The following is a 22,594-nucleotide window of genomic DNA, read 5'->3' as shown; positions in this document are numbered from 1 at the left end:
CTTTCTTTCTTTCTTTCTTTCTTTCTTTCTTTCTTTCTTTCTTTCTTCCTTTCTTCTTATTTCATCCTTTCTTTCCTTCCTTCCTTTCTCCCTCTCTCCCTTCTCTCTTCTACCTTCCTTCCCTTCCTGTCTTCTTTCTTTTCTTCCTTCCTTTTCTCATTCCTTTTTTCCTCTCTCCATTTCTTCCCCTCATTCCTTCCTTCTCTACATCATTTAAACCTCTTCCACTGAAGTACCACTTCAAAGCCTCATTGTACCACAAAAGTATCCCTGAGTTCTCAACAGCTGTGCCAGCAAAGCCCAGGTCCTTTGGAGAGATCCAAAAAAGCTGAAAAGGTTTCAGGTGAGGTCCTAGAGATAGATTGCACATTGACTGTTAGATATTTGTCTTAATAAAGTCAGAAATACTTATCGCCAGGCTTGTCACAGACTGATTCATTCTTTGGCCACTGCTAACTCTCAAAAGTAGTGTACTAAGGGAATCTCCACACTGGTAAAGTCTCCAGGAATTGAAGCCTTTAACAAAAGGAAGGGCAGAACCTGGGCAATTAGGTATATGACCCCTCAACCAAAAAAATAGCTTTGTGACCTTCCCTGTCAAAGAATGATGGAGATCTTAGATGCTTGCTACAACCACAAGAGATATTTTATATGTAGAGCTTTAGAGTTTATAAAGTTCCACTTATTCACAGAAGTATCTCATTTAAGCCTAAGAGGTAGACAGAACAGGTATTGATGCCCTCATTTTACAGTTGGGGAAACTAAGGCTCAGAGAGGCTTCATAACTGCCCATAAATACCCAACTAATCAGTGTCAAAGGCAGGATGGAACCCAGGTCAGCCCTGCCTTGAAGTCCAGGGCTTTTTGCCATTATACCACCCTGTCCTTCAACTTCAACAACTCAATGGAAAGGTCCCTAAGGTCACACCTCCAAAGGAAAGTGGAATGCTGAGTTATTGGCTCAATTAAGGCTGCAGAAGCAGACTGTCAAAGTTTTTTATTTGAATTTTCTGAATGAGCTGTTCCCAATGCTACAAGTCATCAAAGTGTTGCTCAATCCGTTGTTTGACTTCTGTAGTAAAAACCCAAGTACATGAGTGCGAATATAATAGATTGAGAATAAAAAACATGTTTTGTTTTAAAAACTCAGAGAAAACAGAAAACTTTCTCTGTCTCTCTGTGTCTATGCCTGTCTGTCTGTCTGTCTGTCTGTCTCTGTCTCTGTCTCTCTCTCACACACACATACATCCTGTCCAAAAAACTTAAAGCAGGGACTGATAAACAGGGCTACCTTCTGAGTTTGCCAAAATGCACAGAGAGCTTTCAGATGTGTAGGAGTTTATCAAATGTCCTACTCAGGCTAAGCATCTACCTTGCTTTTATTCTGAGTTCTTAGAAGTAAGTATGTACCCTTTTTTTCACAACCATCCTGTGAAGTATGTAAGTACAGGTATCATCACTATTTTACAGAGAGAAAAATTGAGGCCCAGATAGGTTAGGTGACCTACCCATGGTCACACAACTAGGTAATATTGGAGCTAGAACTTGAACTAGATTTCTAAGACCAATTCCCCCTCCCACCCCCCACTACACCACAAAAATTGTCGGGATATATTTTTATTAATCCATCCTGTAAGAGTAGTTAGGTGGCACTATTGTGTATGGTTTGTCTGTTGTTGTAGAAGAGGACCATGACATAAGGGAGGTGATGATATGGCTTGCAATTGACTTGGATTTGAGTGAGGGAGGGCTGTGCAAAGTCACCAACCTCACTTTCTCCTCCAGAGCCACCTGAGTTCAGTGGCCAGATACCCTCAGGATGACTGGAGATGGCCCAGGATGAAATGGGAGATCCTGGCCCTTTTAAGCTAAGGTCTCTTGAGGTCTTCACTTTGAGTGAGGCAACACCCATTCAGTGAATAGGCCCTTTTAAGAAGTGAGTCAAGGGATGGCCCTTTTAATTAAAAAAAAAAATCAAACTAGTAGGGGAAGACCCTCAGGGTTGTTGCCCAAAAGAGAAACAGTTACTATTTACATTGGCTCTGAGCCAAAAAGTAACAATTAAGTGGTACTTGGGAAGGGACCTATTGTTGTCCAGTCCATGAGATCCAGAGTGAATTGGGTATAAGGCTTGGTCTCTGAGAAAGAAATCTAGCCAGCAAACCCCAAGTTAACTTAGGCAGCTTTCAGTCATCAAATTTTACCTTCCTTTGGGCAGAACACCCTCAGGTAAGGAGAGAGGAGAAGAGAGGAGTTGAGTTGCCCAACTGGAACTGCCATCTGGGCCTCCATAGTGCATAAAGCACCAGGCCTGGAGTCAGAAAGACTCATCTTTGTGAGTTCATATCTGACCTCAGACACTTCCCAGCTGTGTGATCCTAAACAAGGCACTTAACCCTGTTTGCTTCAGTTTCCTCATCTATAAAGTGAACTGGAAAAGGAAATGTCAAACCACTCCAGCATCTTTGCCAAGAAAACCCTAAATGGGGTTATGAAGAGTCAGATATGACTAAAATGATCAAACAACAACAAAACATACTCCTGCCCAATCTTCCTTCTGACCAACATGAGTGTAATGGGAATGTAAATTTGAAGATCTTCCCTGCCCCTAGGCTAAAGTGCACCTGGAACCTGGGGTGGGAGGCTTGTTTTTCAGTAGATACTTCTTGATTGGCCAGTGAGTTAATAAGGTTGTTACATTCTCTGAGCCAGGAGAAGGCTATATAAGCCCTGATGTGTAGCTTTGTTTTGGGGCTCACTTTGAGAAGTGTTCTGTGATTTGATCTGGATTCTGGGAAGCCGTTGTCCAGAGCCCCCTGGCTTTGAAAGCCAGATGTTGATTGGGTATGGATGTAATGGATGGACAGTTTGGAAATCTGTCTACTTGATATGTTTCTGTCTTGATAATTCTGCCTGTATACTTTGAAGTTCAGGGTGCTGACCTTTTTCCCCTCAACAAGGTAAATGATATATGTCTGACTGATTAAAGTAAGCTTGTTAACCCATTTTGAGTTGCTTTCCTTTATCAAAGCAGATCCAAGAACCTGTGTTGGCAGCAAACCCTGAGGACGCTTGGGGTACTTGCTGCCACAATGAGGGATGGCTAGCTGACATCAGAAGTGAATTCTGGGAACATAGACCTGAACAAAGATAGTTGGGTACCCAGAATAGTTTTAAAGAACAGTGGTGAGAAGGGAATGGAAACTCATACCCTTTTGAATAAGAAGGGAAGAAAAGAACCATTAAATATGAGTACCACCTCCCTTTCTTAATTTATTAAGTTTGTATCTTAGGGGAAATTTTGCTTCAAAAGCAGTTTTTACTTAGCTTATTTGAACATTATTTTCTTATTCCTTAAAATTGTATGGGATTCCTTTAAAAAAAAAAAAAAACATCAGCAGAGGCCCGAATGCTGACCCGGCAGTGTGCAAAGGCCCAGATGAGGCCTGATCAACGTGGAGGCAAGTTGACCCACCAACCACAAGGGCCACTGCCGGGCCTATCACCGAAGGGCTGGGACTGGATGGAGCAGGGTAATAATCAAATGCAGGGCCCCTGGCAGAGGCAGCAGCTGCTCCTGAGACTACCAATCCACAGCCCAGAAATTTAAAAAGCCCATATCTGGACCTCCAGGGACCAGGATGGCAGAGTGATCCCTGGCTGCTCCAATCTCCCCCTCTGAGCCTGAAAAATTAGTAATTATTGCCCCAGGGTAAAACCTTAAACAGTAAAGGCTTGGGAACCCTAGAGGAAGGGCATGACTAGATCCCTTCCTCAAAACAGGTAGAAAGCAGACTATAAAGACAAAGACTCTGGAGTCTTACTATCATGAGAGGGAGGAACCAAATTCAGAGGGAGACAGTATTTACTTCACACCCACAGCTGAAGCCCCAGCAGGGAACTGGTCTCAAGTACAGAAAGTATTGTTAGATAAGCTCAAAAGGAACTTTGAAAACCAAATTAAAGAGATAGAAGATAAAAAGAACAATTCTTTTAAAATCAAAATTGCAAAATTAGAAAAACATTACAATGAAGAAGACAGCTCCTTAACAAGAAAAATGTGTGATATGGAAAAGTAGCTCCAAAAACTAACCGAGGAAAATAATTCACTAAAAACTAGAATCGACCAAATTGAAGTGAATAACTCTATGAGGAACCAAGAATCAGTCAAACAAAACATCAAGAATGAAAAATTAGAAAAAGAGGTAAAATATCTCAATGGAAAAATAACTTACCTTGAAAACAGATCCAGGAGAGATAATCTGAGAATCATAGGCCTACTGGAAAATCATGATGAAAAAATGAGCCTGTACAACATCTTCCAAGAACTTATCAAGGAAAACCGTCCAGAGACACTAGAACCTGAGGGTAAAATAGAAATTGAGAGAATCCACAGGACACCTCCTGAAAGAGATACCAAATTGAAAAGTCTGTGAAATGTTGTAGCCAAACTCCAGAACCACCAGGTAAAGGAGAAAATACTACAAGCATCCAGAAAGAAACAATTTAAATATCATGGAACCACAGTGAGGATTGCACAGGATCTGGCAGCCTCTACACTGAAAGATCAGAGGAAGTGGAATACAATTTTTCGCAAGGCAAAAGAGCTTGGGTTACAACCAAGGATCACCTACCCAGCAAAACTGAACACATTCTTCCAGGCAAGGAGATGGTCATTCAACAATATAACAGATTTCTAGACTTTACTGATGAAAAAGTCAGAGCTCAATGGAAAATTCAAACTCCAATTATGAGATGCAAGAGAGACATAGAAAGGTAAACAAGGAAAACACACACACACCCTGTTATTTAACAAGAGAAAACTGTTTATAGACAAGTAGAGGGTATGAGTATAAATTACACAAGATGACGATTAAAAAAAAACCTTATTAAGGGTTACAAAGGGACTTCAATGGAAGAAGAGGAAAGAATGAAGTTGAAAAGGGCAAATTATGCCACACAAAGAGGCATAAAAACAATACAGCAGAAGGAAAGAAGGGAGGGAGATGAGTTTTATATGAGCCTTTCCCTCATTGGTTCTAGTGCAAGGAGGGAATAACACAACCAGTTAAGCATAGGACTCCATCAAGAAGCGACACAAAATGTATCATAATAGAGGGAAAGAGGGGAGGGAGAGGATCTTTGAATGATCTCTGTTCCTGTCACTCTTGGTGTGAAGAAGAAATAACATATTACATTAAGTATAAAAATATCCTACAGGCAGTAGGAGGGGGGAAGGGCTAAGAAAGAGGGGGGCTAGTTAGAAGGAAGGGAAGAAGTAAGGGGGAAGAAGAGGAAAAGGGAGGGGGGCTGATAAGAAGGGAATACTGAGGGAGACAGTGGTCAAAAGGAAAACTCTTAAGGAGGGGAAGGGAGAAGGGGAGAAAAAAAAGCATAAACAGGAGAGGGAATAGGATGGAGGGAAAGAGACAGATAGTAATCATAACTGTGAGCGTGAATGGGATGAACTCTCCCATAAAACAGAGGTGGATAGCAGAATGGATTAAAAACCATAATCCTACAATATGCTGTTTACAAAACAAAGGGATACACACAGGGAAAAGGTAAAAGGCTGGAGTAAAATATATCATGCCTGAGCCAAAGTAAAAAAAGCAGGGATAGCAATCCTTATCTCAGATAAAACAAAAGCAAAAACTGATCTAATTAAAAGAGACAAGGAAGGAAACCATATCCTGCTAAAAGGCACCATCGAGAATGAAGCAATATAATTACTTAACATATATGCACCAAGTAGTATAGCATCCAAATTCCTAGAGGAGTAGGTAAGGGAATTAGAGGAAGAAATAGATAGCAAAACTATACTAGTGGGGGACCTTAATCTCCCCCTCTCTGAACTTGATAAATCCAACCTCAAAATAAACAAGAAAGAAGTCAAGAAGGTGAATAGGATTTTAGAGAGGATAGGCATGATAGATCTCTGGAGAAAACTGAATGGGGATAAAAAGGAATATACTTTCTTCTCAGTGGTGCATGGCACATACACAAAAATCGACCATGTACGAGGACATAAAGCCTCACAATTCAAGGCAGAAATATTAAATGCATCATTCTCAGATCATGATGCAATAAAAATCATATGCAATAAAGGGCCATGGAAAGACAGATTAAAACGAATTGGAAACTAAACAATTTAATCCTAAAGAATGAGTGGGTCAAACAAGATGTTATAGAAACAATCAGTAACTTCATTCAAGAGAATGACAATAATGAAACAACATACCAAAATTTGTGGGATGCAGCAAAGGCAGTTATTAGGGGAAGTTTTATATCCCTGAGTGCACACATGAATAAATTAGAGAAAAGGGAGGTCAATAAATTGGGGCATACAATTGAAAAAGCTAGAAAAAGAACAAATTGAAAATCTGGAATTAAATGCTAAATTAGAAATACTGAAAACCGAAGGAGAGATTAATAAAATTGAAATTTAGAAAACTATTGAATTAATAAATAAAACTAAGAGCTGGTTGTATGAAAAAAAAACAATAAAATTGATAGACCAATAGCCAATATGATAAAAAAAGAAAGAAGAAAACCAAATTATGAGTATCAAAAATGAAAAGGGTGAATCTACCTCCAATGAAGAGTAAATTAAAACAATAATTAGGAATTATTTTGCCAAATTATATGCACATAAATTTGACAATCTTAGTGAAATGCATGAATATTTACAAAAATATAAGCTGCCCAGATTAACTGAAGAGGAAGTAAATTACTTAAGTAACCCCATCTCAGAATAAGAAATTGAACAAGCCATCAGTGAATTCCCTAGGAAAGAAACTCCAGGGCCAGACAGATTTACTAGTGAATTCTACCAAATACTTAAAGAACAATTGATTCCAATACTCTACAAACTATTCGGGAAAATTAGTAAAGAAGGAGTCCTATCAAATTCTTTTTATGACACAAACATGGTACTGATACCTAAATCAGGAAGAGATAAAATGTAAAAAGGAAATTATAGACCAATTTCCCTCATGAATATAGATGCAAAAATTTTATTTAAAATATTAGCAAAAAGACCATAGCAACTGATCACAAGAATAATACACTTTAATCAGGTAGTATTTATTCCAGAAATGCAGGGATGATTTAATATTAGGAAAACCATCAGTATAATTGATCATATCAACAATAAAACTAGCATAAACCACATGATTATCTCAATAGATGCAGAAAAGGCTTTTGACAAAGTACGACATCCATTCCTATTAAAAACACTAGAAAATAAAGGAATAAATGGAGTCTTCCTTAAAATAATAAGTAGCATCTATTTAGAGCCCTCAGCAAGTATTATATGTAATGGGCACAAGCTAGAAGCATTTCCAATAAGATCAGGGGTGAAACAAGGGTGTCCACTATCACCCCTCTTATTCAATCTGTCACTAGAAATGTTAGCAGTAGCAATTAGAGAAGAAAAAGAAATCAAAGGAATCAAATTAGGCAAAGAAAAAGCCAAGTTATCACTCTTTGCAGATGATATGAGACCATAAATAAATTTGGCAAAGTTGCAGGATATAAAATAAACCCACATAAATCCTTGACATTCCTGTATATTTCTAATGAAATCCGACAGCCAGAGATAGAAAGAAAAATCCCATTTAAAGTTACTGTAGACTATAAAATATTTGGGAATCTACCTGCCAAAACAAACCCAGGACCTATATGAACACAACTACAAAATGCTTTTCACACAAATAAAGTCAGATCTAACTAATTGGAAAAACATCAATTGCTCATGGCTGGGTTGAGATAATATAATAAAAATGACAATTTTACCTAAATTAAATTACATATTTAGTGCCATACCAATCAATCTACCAAAAAATTACTTTATAGACCTAGAAAAAATAGTAACAAAATTCATTTGAAAGAACTAAAGGTCCAGAATATCAAGGGAATTAATGAAAAGAAATGCTAGGGAAGGTGGCCTGGCTACACCAGATTTTAATCTGTATTATAAAGCAGCAGTCATCAAAACGACTTGGTACTGGCTGAGGAATAGAGTAGTGGATCAATGGAATAGATTGGGTACACGAGACACAGCAGTCAATGACTATAATAATCTACTCTTTGATAAACCCAAAGACCCCAGTTTTGGGGACAAGAACTCACTATTTGACAAAAACTGCTTGGAAAACTGGAATATAGTAAGGCAGAAACTGGGCATAGACCATTATCTAACACCGTATACCAAAATTAAGTCTAAATGTGTGCATGATCTAGGTATAAAGGATGATACTGTAAGCAATCTGGGAAAGCAAGGAATAGTTTACCTGTCAGATTTATGGAGAAGGGAAGATTTCATGACCAAACAAGAATTAGAGAGCATTATAAAATGCAAAATGGATAATTTTGATTACTTGAAACTGAAAAGCTTCTGTACAAACAAAGCCAATGTGACCAAGATTACGAGGGAAGTGGGAAATTGGGAAGGAATTTTTACAATCAGTGTCTCTGATAAAGGCCTCATTTCTAAAATATACAAAGAACTGAGTCAAATCTATAAGAATACAAGTCATTCCCCAATTGACAAATGGTCAAAGGATATAAACAGGCAGTTCTCAGAGGAAGAAATTAAAGATATCTGTAAGCATATTAAAAATGCTGTTAATCACTATTGATTAGAGAAATGCAAATCAAAACAACTCTGAGGTACCACATCTTACTGGTTACATTGGCTAAGATGACAAAACAGAAAAATGATAAATGCTGGAGAGGATGTGGAAAAATTGGAACACTAATACATTGCTGGTGGAGTTATGAACTGATCCAACCATTCTGGAGAGCAATATGGAACTATGCCCAAAGGACTATAAGTAATTTCATATCCTTTGACCCAGCAATACTTCTTCTAGGGTTGTATCTCAAAGAGATCATTGAAGCAGAAGCAAGATCCATATATATAAAAAATATTTATGGCAGCTCTTTTTGTGGTGGCAAAGAACTGGAAATTAAGGGGATGCCCATCAATTTGGAAATGGCTAAACAAGTTATGGCATATGAATGTAATGGAATACTATTGTGCCATAAGAAACGAGCAGATGGACTTCGTATTTACCTGGAGAGGTTTACATGAACTGATGCCGAGTGAGAAGAGCAGAACCAGGAGAAATTTGTACACAATTACAGACACAATGTATGTGTGATGACCAACTTTGATAGACCAGACTCTTCTCAGAAATGCAGGGCTCTAAGTAAACTCCAAAAGACTCATGATGGAGAGAGATGTCTACATTCAGAGAAAGAACCAGAAAGAACAGAGTTTGAATGCAGATTGAAGCAAATTACCTGCTCTCTTTCTTTTTCTTGTTTGGTCTGGTTTCTTCTTTCCCATTGTTCCTTCTTTATAACCTGAAAAAAAAATCAATGCCCTTTTATTGGCCTAAGGCTTCCTCCAGATAGAAAGTGAATTGATCTCCAATATTAGAATAAGATTTGTAGTTTTGAGCCCAGCCACTGCAGGGAGGTCTTGAACTTTCTAAAAGCCATTTCCCATTTTTATTCAAAAGCAGGAACTGATAAAGAAGTGAAATTGGGGATCAAAAGTGTCATGAAAATAACTGGGTTGTTGTTTTTATTGCCAGTCCTGGAGAAATTACATGTCTGTTGTATTAGGCAGAAGTTATGGCTTCCTCTGTGAAGATGGGCCAAACCTCCCACAAGGCTCTGTTATTGGAATTCAATGTACATCAGAGCCTAAAAATATTGCAAAGGCATTCCATTGTTCTCATGTGACTTTCCCTCCATTTTTATTCATTAGCTGGGCTTGGAGCTATGGGAAGCAAATAGAGGTCTGAAAGCTTAATGACACATAGAAGTTGTGGCTATTTCAAAGGCATCACTCCCTTCACTTAAGGTCTTGGTTGATGATTTTAGTAGCAGACAGACAAATTCAAGAGAGCTACTAATTGAACCACTGGGGAAATGAAAACATTTAAACCCTTCACTTGATATCCAAAGTCCAATCTGAGAGGACTTAGACAAGAAATGGCCAAAAGTCAACAATAGATTTGGCAGTCACATACTCCATAGGTTCATTGGGACTGGAAAGTAAAGCATTGATTCCAGAGTAAAATAGGGAAGTCTATCTAGGAGGCTTGGTGGACTTCTAACTAAATAAACTCTTTCTTCCTAATCACTAGATCATTAGTTCAAGTTAAAAAAGATTTTAGAACTGGAAGAGAGGAGCTTCATCTAACCCATTATCTTCATTTTACAAATGGGGAAACTGAGGTCCCAATAAATGAAGCAACTTACTCAACATCACATATATAGTAAGTGGTAGAAGCAGGATTGGAACCTAGCCCTTCTGGTTCCAAATCCAGTATTTCCACTTCACCACATCGTAGAGCAAAACAAAATTGTAAAATTCTTGTCAATTTTTTCCCTTTAGTATTAAATTTCCCATGGTCCCAGGCAGAAACAGCATAAGTCATTTTGTCCTCCCTACATGCATAAGGGGGCAGCTAGGTGGCTCAGTGGATAGACCACTGGGCCTGGAGTGAGGAAGACTCATCCTTGTGAGCTCAAATCTGGCCTCAGACACTTACTAACTATATAAGCTACTGGACTTATTCACTTAACCCTGTTTGCCTCAGTTTCCTCACCTGTAAAATGAGCTGAAGAAGGAAATGGCAAACCATTGCAGTATCGTTGCCCAGAAAGCCCCAAATGGGGTCATAAAGGGTCCAACATGACTGAAAAATGACTGAACACATGCATAAGATTAAGTAACTCTGTCTTTTGAGTGTCACTGTATACTGGAGGTCTTTAACTTTAATTGCAACATGCATGACTTAAATTATCACAAAATAAATACATGTGTGCCTTGTAGAGGAGGACTTCTGTGCATTAAAAATGAATTCATTGGAAGAACGTAAGGTTAAAAACTGCCCCCACTCCATGTTTGCACAGTTGGGAACTTCCTACCTTACTTATCTCCCAGTCAGTTTTAGTCTCATGGAAAAGCACTGGATTGGGAAACAGAGTCAGAACGCCCGAGTTAGGGTTCTAACAAGGACATCATTTCACATTTCTGATTTCTAAGTTTTGTCATTTGTAAGGTGTGGGAATCAAATCTCCTTCCCTGCTATCCTTAAAGGATGTTGTGAGACAACTCTACAGGACATTGTGGTCCTCTGAATTCTTCGGGGAGAAGACTCCATGTAAAATATTCTTTTCACTACAGCTGCCATTACTTCCCATCCAGGGAGAATTGGTGAGCTTCCTTTGATTTTTACAGATAGCAAAGTGGTATAGATTTGTCCTATATTGTTCTGGCCATCCTTGCCCATGCAAAGCATTAGTCCTGATTTCACCCAGTGGACCCAGCACAGTTTAGGAAATTGGATTTTTCACTTAACGTACACTCCCTCTGCTGGCTGGCTGGCTGTGGTTTCTTTTCTGACAAATCTCAGGGTACATAATTTATTTCTTCAGCTAAGTCATTAATTATTGCTTAAGTCTCTGAGTATGAGCCTTTTGGAATGGGCTAGTAATCTTAATTTATTGTGTAGCAGAGAGTGCCTAGAAAAAGTTGCCATTTTATTTGGTACAAATGAAAAGGCTAAATTCATAATACTAGATTTACGTAAGGTAAGAATCTTCCCTTCTTTCCTGTTTAATTTGAGTGAACATAAAGAGCAATGAAAGTGTATACTAGGTTGGGAGTTGGGGAGAAAAGAAATAAAATTTATTGGCATATTTTGTTTTTGCATCATACTCATTTCTGAATATATCCCTTCTCCCTCTCCATCAGATAGGCCATCCTTTAGGGTAACAAAGAATAAAAGAGAAAAAGTAATTCATTGAAGAAAACCAACCAACAGATCCACCCAGCTAGACAGTATGTTTAGTATTCCATATCCATAGTCTTTCATCTTGGCAAAGAAACCTCCTTCTAAAAAAAAATCATGTAAGCACTAGCAAAAAAAAAAAACCCATGGTTTATTAGAATAATAGCTAACATTTATATAGCGCTATGTGCTAGTCAATGTGTTAAGTGCTTTGATAATTATTTCAAGTGATCTTCATAACCAACCCGGGAGGGAGGTGCTATTAATATTCCCCTTTTACACATGAGGAAACTAAGGCAAACAGAAATTAAGTGACTTGCCCAGGGTCACACAGTTAGTAAGTGTCTGAGTCAGAATTTGAACTCAGAAAGATAAACCTTCCTGACTCCAGACCTGGAGCTCTATTCACTGTGCCACCTAGCCACAGAAAAGAATATTTCAATGGAATTACATGGAGTCTTCCCTCCAAAAGATTCAGAGGACCACAGTGTCCATCACAGAGTTCAGTCTCATAACATCCTCCAGAGTGCACTTTAGAGTTTAATCTGCGTTATTTACATTTTCTCCATCACTTTCTTCAATATAGACAGTCATCAAAACAATAGCCCAAGCTCTGATTTGTAGCCTTGCCAATTACCGAAGTATAAAAACTCATGCTGAATATTTAACAATTAGCTCTTTCGAGCTGGTTCCAACACACTCCTGGATTTCATAGTCCTCATGCTGTACAGTGGAAATAAGAATGCTTACCCTGCCTCTCTGACAAGGTTATTGGAAGGACCCAGTGAGATAACGTATCTACTTAAAAAACAAGTTGAATGATTATTAATGAAATTTATCTCAAATGCTATCATCTAGGTGGTGAAGTAGATAGCAAGCCTGTGTTCATATCACACCTCAAACACTTTCTAACTGTGTGACCCTGGGCAAGTCACTTAACCTCTGATAGCCTTGGTTTCTTCTTCATCTGTATCTGATGATAGCACTTACTTTACAGGTTTGTTGTGTAGGTCAAATAAGATCAATGTCTATAACGTGCTTTGCCAACCTTAAAGTGCTATTTAAAGCTATTATTATCAAAACCCAATCATGTGGGAAAATTCATTTTCCATTGACACTAGTCATTGATTCAGTTTCTTTTCACCATTACAGCACAATGTAGAAAGAATATTGAATTTGGAGTCATGGAACTAAGAAGATATTTTGGCTTTGCCGAGATTACACAGGTAATTGGCAGCAACAGGGTTAGAATTTAGATTTTCTGATTCTAAGTCCAGGATTCCTTCTAGAAAGAGTAGATTTAGAGCTGAAAAAAATTATGATGGGGAAAAAAGGGGGGAGCAACAGGGAATTGTCCAAAGGGAATAATGTGGATGAACAGGGAATATACAAGAAGGTAGGAGGGAAAAAAGCCTGATTTTGGTTGATAAAAAGAAATTCTTAATGAAAAAAAAAGGACATGTACATCTCTTTGGGAAAAGGGAGGAGGAAGGCTATAGGGATAAATTTAGGTGATGTAAACACAAAAGAAAACTATTTTTTAAAAAGATAGCAACTGAAAATGCAAGGAGGTCATAGAGGACAATTAAAAATCATGGGTCGGTCCTGCCCAAAGAGTCGAGCCACAAAGCTTAGAATGCGTTGAGGCTGATACAGAAAGCCAAGACAACAAAAAGAATGTTCTAGCTCTATTAGGGAAACAAGAGGAAGGATGCATGGTCATGAAAACGACCCACTTGCTATTATTATTATTAATAGGGAGGGGGAAAGAGGAAGGGAATAAGTCTTTACATAAGCGCTTGCTAAGTGATGGCTGACATGCTAATACTTTACAAATATTATCTCATTCGATTCTCGCAACCACTCGTTGAAGCAGGTGCCATTCTTATTCCCATTTCACAATTGAGAAAACTGGGGCAAATCGAGCTTAAATGACTTGCTAAGGGTCACATAAGTAAGTGTTTGAGGTAAAATTTGAATTCATTGATTCCAGAACTCGGACTTCACTGTTCTATCTAGATGAGAACTGAGGGTCAAGTCAGTTAAAAACAAAACCTTTATTTGCCTGTGGTAGCAATAATAGGTTTCATCCCCATTCCATCCTTCACCAGTTGATATGGTCACAAAAAACAAGGGGTAAAGAATCAGTCAGTAAGAGACCAATCACCCTGCCCCAGCCTCCCCTGAAATATGTCCATTTGTAAGTCATTGCATGGAGAAGCATTGATTGGTCCACAGAGAAAAGGAGTCTCTCTGGGGCAAATGGATTTCTCAGTACAAGCAATTTTCCCAGAGGCATTTATAATCTACAGAAAGCATACTGACATGCTGGGTTCACAAAAGTTCTGCCTTTGGCCTTAGGGGCAGTTTGTAGTGTTCTAGGAGAGAAGGTACAGAGACTTCCTCTTCTGCTAGTTTGTCACTGGCCTCAGGGTCTGAGACAAGACACACTCTGTCTTTTGGTTGGTCTTGTGTAAGAATAGGGTAGAGCAAAAAAAAACCCCAAAACCCAAAACCACAGGAGGCAGTTGTGACTGACCAGTTACACTGGATTGGATGCTTATTTTAAAATGGAGTTATATCAGGAAGGGAAAATGCAGGGTTTCCCCCTCTCTGCTATGACTACATCACACACGTATGTATGCGTGTGTGTATATACACACATGATATAGACATACATGTGTATATTCATTTGTATATTAAAATATATACATGTATACACATACATACTTGTGTACACACATGCACACATATAAAAAGAATGAGTAGACACCTTGCACAAACATAGCTAGGAGAAGTTTTAAGGGATAAGGTATGACCACAGAAGATAAAGTGGACAAAACTAATTATATAAAGTTTTGGTGTGAACAAAAATCATGGTAGCTAAATCTAGAAGAAAAAAATCTCTTCAGCAAATATTTGTACTATAAAGGTCTATCTTCCAAGATATATTGGAAATTGATCCAAATGTCTAAGAACAAGTGAATAAGTGGTCAAAGGTTATGAACAGGCAGTTATCAAAAGAAGAAATGCAAGATATCAACAATTTGAAAGAATGCTCTAAATCAGGGCAGCTAGGTGGCGTAGTGAATAGAGCACCAACCTGGAGTCAGGAGGACCTGAATTCAAATCTGGCCTCAGACACTTAACATTTACTAGCCATGTGACCTTGGGCAAATCACTTAACCCCAATTCCCCTGCCTTCCCCCCTCCAAAAAGCAAAAGTAAATAAATAAATCACTAAATAGGGAAATGCAAATTGAAGTAATTGGAACTTCACCTTGTACCAATCAGATTGCAAAAGTGACAAAAGACAAAAATGATAGCCAGTGGAGGCGATGTGGTCAGACAAGCACAATGATACTCCATTGTTGGATCTGTCAGTTCTGGAAAACAATTAGAATTATATTTTTAAAGAATAAAGTGGCTAAATTCTACATATCGATTGACCTAAAGATGCATCTAGGCATATATTGTATGCAAGTCAAAGAAAGAGGGAAAGATTCCATATATACAAATATAGCTATAGTAGCACTTTTTCTAAAGGCAAGGATCCCCAAGAAAAGCCGATATCTGTAAACTGAGAAATGGATGAATAAGTCGAGATACATGAATGTAATGGAATGTTATTGTACCATAAGACATGACTGATATGAAGAAATCAGAGAAAATTAAGAAAACCCATATGAATTTACATAGAACAAAGTATGCAGAACACGAAAACTATAAGTGATGACCCCCATAAGATAAAGGAAAAGAACACTGAAAGAATTCTGGACTCTGAACAATGAGCAATCAGGATTTCAAAGGATTCAGTGGTAAAGCATGTCTCCTGCTTATTGGCAATGAGAAAGTGAACAATAGGTGGGAAAATGAGTGTGCATTTTGGGACATGGACAATGTATTTATTTGTTTTGCTTGATTGCATTTATTTGTTTCAAGGGTGTGTTCTATTGACAAGGGTTGGGTGGGAATCATTTGAAAGTGATGATTATATTTTTTTTAAAGAAAGAAAAGAACATCAAAAAGACATCTATTAAAAATAGAGACTAGGTTATGCCTCACTGACACTATTTTTTAAAATCAGGGTTACTACATTAGTAGATCAGTGGAATGTTGGATTTGCCCTGCTTTGGGCAAAGCATAAATGCATGTTGATTGAGTGATTGATAACATTTTTCACATTATTTTTGTGATCAAGATGGAGATATGTGAACTAGAAGATAGTGCAGTTACAAAGATCTTTAATCATTTAATTAATTAATTAATTAATGGTTTCATAGGCAGCATGAGGTAAAACAGAACTGGTTGTCTTGGAGTCAGGAAGACCTGAGTTCAAATTCTATCTTAGATAGTCTTATTGTCTGTGTGACCCTGGTGGTCAAGTCATTTCACTTCTTGGTATCTCAGTTTCCTCACCTGTAACATGAAGGTGTTTGATTCAATAAAGCATTAAGTTCCCTTGTAATTCTAAACCTATGATTCTTAGATATCAGCTTGTGAAGAGGCAACAATGTTAGTGGAGAACCTACAAAAATATTCTGGATCCTGTGTTGTTTAATATTTATATTAATTGCTTGAGTAAATTAATAGATGGCATTCTTATAAAATTTGTAAATGAACCAATCTGGAAGGCAAAGTTAACATACTCTAACAGAGTCAGGATTAAAAAGAGATTAACAGACTAGAACCTATAATGAAACTCCATAGGGATAAATTGGGTTCAAAAAATTAACTACAAAGATACTATATGAGGGATGTATGTTGTCTGCAAAACATCTGGAGATTTTAGTGGACTGTGATAGGGTAGCCCCAAAAGCTAATGCATTATTAAGTGGTGATTTATAGGAATAAGGAGGTGATGGTTCTACTGAAGTCTTCCCTAGTTAGACCATTGTCAATTATTTTTCAGTTATATTCAATTCTTTATGACCCCACTTGGGGTTTTCTTGGCAAAGATATTGGAGTGGTTTGACATTTCCTTCTCCAGCTCCTTTTACAGATGGGGAATCTAAGACAAATGGGTTAAGTGACTTGCCCAGGGTCACACAACTGGTAAGTGTTGTGGTCAGATTTGAACTCAGGAAAATGAGTCTTCCTGACTCCAGGTCCTGCACTCTATGAACTAAGGCAATCACCTAGCTGGCCATGGTTAGACCACAACTGGACTAGTGTGGTTAGTTCTGGGCACTATCTTTTAGGAAAGACATTGATAAGTTGGAAAATATTCAGAGAGGTGAAACCAGGATGGTGAAGAGTCCAAAGTTCATGACATGTGAGGATAGGTTGAAGTCATTGGGGATGTTCTAAAAGAGAAAGAGAACAGAAAGGACACATTAATTGTCTCAGAGAACATATTTGAAGGATGTCAATTGGAAAGAAGTTACACAAGTTCTGCTTGTCTATAGAAAGCTGAAATAAGAACAATAGATGGAAGTTACAAAGAGGGAAATTTAAACTTGATAAAAGATGAGGGGAAGCTACGTGGCAGTGAGAGCTGCCCCAAAGTGGAATACTAGTAGTGAGTTTTGCTTCATTGAATGTATTCTGGTAATCCCTGGAACCATTTGTTGACTATGTCGCAAATGGGATTCTTTTCAGAGAATGGAAAGATGTCCCTTTCAACCCTGAAGTTCTGTGACTTTACTTCCATACTTGAAAAATATTCCTTGTAATGCCTAAAACTCACTTAGGAAAATTTTCTTCAAGATGGAAGCCTTTTGATTGTGGAAATTTCATGATCTAGCTTATATCCTTACTAGATCATACGCTCCATAAGCACAGACAGCCTGTCTATATCAAGATTTTGTAGCAGGTATGGTCATGAACTCCATTTCCCACATTGCTTGGGGAAAAGAAAGCTTCATCAAAAATAAATTCTATGGACTACTTTTCCTAGAAGGCTTTAGAAGAGACCACAATATGGTAATATTACAGGGAATAAACTAATTAAATAGAGATTTTTCAGCACAACACAATTTTTAAAGTATTATGAAATACTTACGAAAGTCTTGTGCTGGAATCTGGCATGAGTGGTAGAGATATGAAGATGGGGGTGCAATGGCATTCATATGTAAGTGGCATGGATCTATCCATGGCATCCTGACTCCAACATCCTGCCTGAATAATGATGACTGAAAGGACTTAGCCAAGGAGCTTCAGCATTTCCTTGGCTTTGGCCCTGAAAACTTGGTGTTCTCTACCCTGGATAGTAGTCTTAGAGTGGTTTATTCTAGCCACGTACCTCTCTTGCTATGTTAGAGATGCAGAAGGAGTAAGTGACAAGTTGACTAATATTACCCTAGAGGCATGGTAGATGACTGCCCTATGTGTATGGGTGCTGGGAGTGTTTACTAATTGATGAAATTCCTTGTTATTTAGTTTGCTATTTTCTCTCAATTAAACATCTTCTGCTTTTGAATCAGTGCATCATCTGGCTTAATAAATGTTTGGTTAGAATGTATTAAATTTTGGAACTACTGGCTAACTTCACTGTCCCAAACCTAAATTCAGATGTACCGTGTTTCCCCGATAATAAGACCTATCCTGAAAATAAGCCCTCCCCTTACTGTGTAAGATTCCTCTAAAATAAGCCCTCCCCCGAAAATAAGCCCTATTGAGATTGCTACTGTAGTGAAGGTGATCCCCTGCGCTACACGCTACATTATGGTACCCTCTGTATGCACCGTCCTCCCCCCCCCGCGAGTGAAGCACACACCGCTCTGAGCGCTATCTCCAATCAGAGCTGCAGCAGTGAGCGCGTCATCCTGTTCTTCCTCAGTGATTTGCTTGCTGGCGCCATTGAGAGCAGTGCCGCGGAGGAGAGCTGAGGCAGGACAACATAAAAACCCGGTATGTAAGCGGGAGTGAGGGGGCATGATGGAGGATAAAAAGGCATGATGGAGGAAAAAAGAAGAACTCAGGGGGCATGATGGAGTGAAAAGAAGGACTGATGGTCATAATTTTATTATTCTGTCTGTTTTGACCCCCAGACATGAGTACAAAAAGGAAGAGCTATACTGTTGAGTATAAGAAAGCAATTGTAGAGGAGTCACATGGCAAGAATCTTGCAGTTTTCTGTAAAGAAAAACTCTTGGATCTTAGAATGGTCAGAAAATGGAGAGCAGATTATAATAACCTCAATCAACAGGTGGATGAGGGAAAAGGGAAAAAGCGCAGGTCTGGATCAGGTCGGCAGCCCTTATATCCTGACTTGGAGATCCTCATTGGTGAATGGATTGCTGGCAGGAGAGCAAAGGCCTTGGTTGTGCGCAGGGCTGATATTCAAGCATTTGCCCTTTCAATGGCACCAGAGTTTGAAATGGTCTCAGAAGGATTCAAAGCATCACAACACTGGTTGGACGGTTTCCTTCAATGGTATGAACTGCCCCTAAGAAGATCAACAACACTGTTTAAGCTGGAAGATGCTGAAGTTATTATACGTGCACTTGCATTCAAGTCCTTTATTGATAGGATCGACATTTCCAAGTACCAAACCTGCAATATGATTGCTATGGATGAAACTGCAGTATTTATGGGACAAGGATCTCAAACAACAATTCATCACAGGGGTGCAACGTCAATCTACATTCCCACCACTGGCTATGAAAGTGCACGGGTCACCTGTGTTTTGGCAATTCGTTTGGATGGAAAGAAAGCCACACCTTTAATCATCAGTAAGGGTAAGAAAGATAAGATTGAACGTGTATCTGGCATTTACGTTCTTGAAACCGAAAAAGCCTGGTGTACACAAGCCGTTATAAGAAAGTGGGTTGATTTAATGCTGCCACTTGTTATGCGAGGTAACCAAAGAGGTCTGATAGTCTGGGATTCAGCCAGCACTCACCATGCTAAAGAAACGAAGAACTTCCTTGCAGAGAGAAGAATAGATCAAGTAATGATTCCTGCAGGAATGACTGCCTATCTCCAGACCCTTGATATTGCAATAAACAAGCCATTCAAGGACCATTTGCGCATGGAAGTCAATGACTACATTGAAAATAGAATGGAAAGAAATCAGCGTGGAAACTTTGTGAAGCCCTGTCTGCAAGAAGTCGTGACTTGGGTGAAGAAGTCGTGGGATAAAATTACTGACAGCTGTGTCGCCAAGGCACTACGAGCAGGTTACCTGGACAAGACATATTCATTTAAAGAGAGCTATATTGCTGGACATGACAGATTGGGTCCACTTCTTCTGAAGGAAATGGAGGTGCAAGACATCCAGGATGGAATTCAGGGTATGGACACTTATGACGATGTTGTTGAAGAAGATGACATGATCATTATTGAATAAAGGTACATTTTTTTGTTCACATTTACCTGTTTATTAAAATTGCTGTCAATGTTCATTAAAATAAGCCCTCCCCTGAAAATAAGCCCTCTGGTGTTTTTCTGTCCAAAAAAATTTAATAAGACAGTGTCTTATTATCGGAGAAACAAGGTATGACCTATCCAAGAACCAATTATGGGAGTGCGGATGGGGTGGGAGAGGGGATGATGGGCAGACCTGTGACTTCTTTAGTATGGGGAATTCTTGATAAGGAAACTTCCTCTGCCAATACAGGTCAGCACCTGCTGTACAATTTATAGTCTTGGAAAGTTATCTGAGAGCAGTGAGAAGTTAAATGACTAACCCAGAGTCACACGGTTCATATATATCAGAGGCACAGCTTAAACAAAGGTCTCCTTGAGTCCAAAGTTAGATTTCTAGGTATCACCTGCCTTTAAATTATAGTTAAATACGCTTCACTTTCTCAGGATTCCTCTTAATCAAATTCAAAAGTACACTAGTTTAGTTCTTGGAAATGTAATCAATAATTCTAACAGATTACTAGGAACACAAAATGGGTATGTCAATTAAGACAAGAATACAAAATATGATGGTGCATTTCAGATGGAGAAAATTTTTGAGAAGACTCATACCCCTGGGAGACAGGATGAATACCCTTGTTTTATGCTATTCAAAAGCATTGTTGAGCACATATCACCCTTCCATCTACCCCGCCCAAGCAAACGCTGTTGATCTGGAAAGCCAGATAGGAAATATAAACATACGTAAGTATGTACATATACATACCCATACAAATGGGTTATGTTTATATATTCGTTATTCTTCTTGCCTTTTAATAATTCTGATCTTTACTCTGGTAAGTCACCATACTATGACTATACTCAGAGAGCTAATTCATAGATAAGTCCCACATCAATAGCAATTTTTTCCTGTCTGTTAAAATGTAATATATTTTATGTCACTATGTTAATATGTACACCATATTCTGTGTCTGCCAATTCTTTTTTCGAAGAAAATGTGCTTTCTATAAGGGCAAGAAGCTTCTGTATAGCCTATAATTACTTGGACTCTATCATGACTTCTTCCTGAATTATACTTTCTGATATATTTCTTGCCATCCTCACCTTTTCCTATTCATGTGTTGAAGTCACATATCAAAGTATTGAGAATGAAAGGCCATGTCCATACCATTGTAAGATTTTGGAGCAGGACTTTGTGGAGGATAGCTGTGTCACACACACATGCACATCCATACTAGGACTGAACCCAACATGTTTGGGCATCACCTAGGCAGGGGTAGGGAACTTGTGGCCTGAAGGTCACATGTGGTCCTCTAGGTCCTCAAGTGTGGCCTTTGAATCCAAACTTCACAGAATAAATCCCCTTAGTAAAAGTATTTATTCTCTAAAACTTTGACTTGGTCAAAACCCCTGAGTTCTTGAGATAGAACACATTTCCTTCAACTCTATAAAAAAATTTAATGTAGTTAGAGTGACAAAACATATTCAAAGATGAAGTACAATATACAAAAACCCTACTTGGGCAACTAAACATGTATCTAAGAAAACAGATATTTATTCCTACCTATGCTACGTATGATCTGTGTGACACTGATGTACACAAGATGTAAATCACATCTCTCTTATTGTAAAATAAGGATAAAAAAAGCCTGTATTACTTCACTTACAGGAATTGCCAACCATTATTACTTTATGTGATTTAAAAAAATTCTCTCTCCTATAACTTAGTCACCACCAAAAAATAGAGCATTCAAATAAATACAAGAGAATTTAAAATTGTCATAAGCATTAAATGGAGAAAAATAAATGCTTACTGATGGATTGATTGAAAAAGTTGATCTTTATAAGACAAATGTGTAAACTTTCTTTGGTTAGAAAGTGGAGACGGTGGAGTCCAACGTAGTCCCATTTTTGTCTTAGTTGTTAAGAAATGGAGCCAAGTTCAGGGCCCATTTGTAACTATCAGGTCATCTCAGGTACTCGATAACATCTACTTCCTCTGCTCACTTCAGATGAATTTTTTTCTGTTTTTATCCATAATTGTTCTCTTTTACATTATTATTCCAATATTAGAAAATCTCACTGAAACCTTTGCAAAGTAGGTGGCCTATAAATCATAAATAAATAAATGAACTAATAAATAACCTCAACATGCATCAGTTTTTTCTTTTAGACTTTAGCAGTCAAATATTTTTGCACCGAAAAGTACTGCCAAATGATCACACAGATTCATAAAATGCATTCATTCTCTCCTAGTAGGTTTTACTGATAAGAATCTTTGCCTGCAGGGTTTGAGGGTTGGATGTGTGTGTATGTGTGTATATTTCAGTTGGGGTCCTTTTGGGTGTGGGTTTGTTTATTGCATGTGTGTGTTTTAAAATCAAAACAATATGGGGATGACTGGAGAGATGATTTTTTGGGGAGAGGGAGGGAGGGAGAGAGGGAGAGAGAGAAAGAGAGAGAGAGAG

The 22,594-nt window shown here is 38.3% G+C and overlaps 1 long non-coding RNA gene across 1 annotated transcript in view; it reads right to left on the bottom strand.

Moving 5' to 3' along the window:
• LOC138159747 (uncharacterized) overlaps positions 1–22,594 on the bottom strand; it is a 67,405-nt gene that overhangs the window by 37,478 nt on the left and 7,333 nt on the right. The window contains exon 2 of the long non-coding RNA XR_011167960.1: positions 9,310–9,372. This is a non-coding gene — a long non-coding RNA (uncharacterized lncRNA). The remainder of the gene's footprint in view (positions 1–9,309; positions 9,373–22,594) is intronic.

Source organism: Petaurus breviceps, unplaced genomic scaffold (genome assembly GCF_028583685.1).
Source record: "Petaurus breviceps papuanus isolate PSGF00001 unplaced genomic scaffold, PetGlider_PUasm1.0 178, whole genome shotgun sequence".
Lineage (NCBI taxonomy): Eukaryota > Metazoa > Chordata > Mammalia > Diprotodontia > Petauridae > Petaurus > Petaurus breviceps.
This window is presented reverse-complemented; position numbering and strand designations above follow the sequence as displayed.